This window comes from Perkinsus marinus (genome assembly GCF_000006405.1).
Source record: "Perkinsus marinus ATCC 50983 genomic scaffold scf_1104296957820, whole genome shotgun sequence".
Classification (NCBI taxonomy): domain Eukaryota; phylum Perkinsozoa; order Perkinsida; family Perkinsidae; genus Perkinsus; species Perkinsus marinus.
Window position 1 is genome coordinate 1 of NW_003207004.1, and position 1,701 is coordinate 1,701.

The 1,701-nt window shown below is 48.6% G+C and overlaps 2 non-coding genes across 2 annotated transcripts; both read right to left on the reverse strand.

The window, feature by feature from the left end:
• Positions 1–979: 979 nt before the first annotated feature.
• On the reverse strand, positions 980–1,050 carry Pmar_PMAR007267. The gene has a single exon. It is a non-coding gene; the product is annotated as a tRNA-Gly (tRNA).
• A 64-nt stretch (positions 1,051–1,114) lies between these two features.
• On the reverse strand, positions 1,115–1,187 carry Pmar_PMAR007268. Its single transcript has one exon. It is a non-coding gene; the product is annotated as a tRNA-Glu (tRNA).
• Between the last annotated feature and the right edge of the window lie 514 nt (positions 1,188–1,701).

Consider the following 1,701-nt stretch of genomic DNA (forward strand, 5'->3'; position numbering starts at 1 on the left):
GGCTAGTGCCAGTTATTATACACACCGAGACAATGATGACGGATTCCTAACCGCTACCCAAAACACGTACACACGTGCGCACTTCCCAGTTTAGTCCAACCGTATAAAAAGAGCGCTCAAAGACTTCGCTTAGGAAACTCGTTGGAGATGCTCGCGCAACTTTGAAGCATCCACGTGATCAGTCAAGGGCTCTGCTAATGAAAATTCATGCCCTGCTTTGAGCCCTTCCCATTCCTTCCCATTTCCTGGCTCTCTTGCGTAGCCACATCATGCACTCCCCGTGTGAGAGTGGATAACAGACACGGAAAGGCAAGATGATTTGATAGTCGCGCATAGGCTAACATGGAAAGGGGTGTGTCACCATGCTCTGCATCCAGCATTGCTTCCACGCACTACGGACTTCTGCTTATTTTACTTATCATTAGCATCTACGACTCGGGTGATGCTACTTCCAGATAGCGAAAGAGAGTATATATAATTTAATCTTCTGTAGTGACAACTTAGTGTCACCAGAAACCACGCTTGCACATACCAAATCACGGGTCGGTACGGTAGCACGCCGGGCTGGGGTTGGTGACTCTAAAAACCCTGTCCAAACCCAGAAATCAAGGATGAGCGGTACTGGATAGCATATGAGGCGTACTCTCCATCTTTCCGGGATGATCATCAGCGGGCGACGAGTATTTTATACATCTCACAGGACTAGCTCATTGCCCTAAAAATCAGCGTAGCTACCCTGCCTCAAACAAGATACCAGTTCGAGTCGCTAAACTACATCCATGGTGAATGCTAGTGAAGAACCCTTCCCTATAACCGGCCATTCGGGCTGATATACCCCGCCCCCCCCCTGGACAGAGTTGCCTAGACACAGAGCATCAGTCTAGGCGAGCAGCTACCGAGATGTTCAACATCACGGGTAGCTCTCAACATTGGACGGGGGGGGCCGGGGATCAACATTGAAGACACCGATTGGCAAAACTGCATCATCCGAGAATCGAACTCGGGTCACAACGATGGCAACGTTGTATTCTACCACTAGACCAATGATGCCAATGAATTAAGCTTTTCAACGCTTACCTGGCCAGTGAAAATGGATTATCTATAGAAAATTAGTTTCCGATGCGGGGACTCGAACCCCGGTCGCGTGGGTGAGAGCCACGAATCCTAACCAGCTAGACTACATCGGAAGGCTGCAAAGCGGAGTCTATAGGCTAGTGCCAGTTATTATACACACCGAGACAATGATGACGGATTCCTAACCGCTACCCAAAACACGTACACACGTGCGCACTTCCCAGTTTAGTCCAACCGTATAAAAAGAGCGCTCAAAGACTTCGCTTAGGAAACTCGTTGGAGATGCTCGCGCAACTTTGAAGCATCCACGTGATCAGTCAAGGGCTCTGCTAATGAAAATTCATGCCCTGCTTTGAGCCCTTCCCATTCCTTCCCATTTCCTGGCTCTCTTGCGTAGCCACATCATGCACTCCCCGTGTGAGAGTGGATAACAGACACGGAAAGGCAAGATGATTTGATAGTCGCGCATAGGCTAACATGGAAAGGGGTGTGTCACCATGCTCTGCATCCAGCATTGCTTCCACGCACTACGGACTTCTGCTTATTTTACTTATCATTAGCATCTACGACTCGGGTGATGCTACTTCCAGATAGCGAAAGAGAGTATATATAATTTAATCTTCTGTA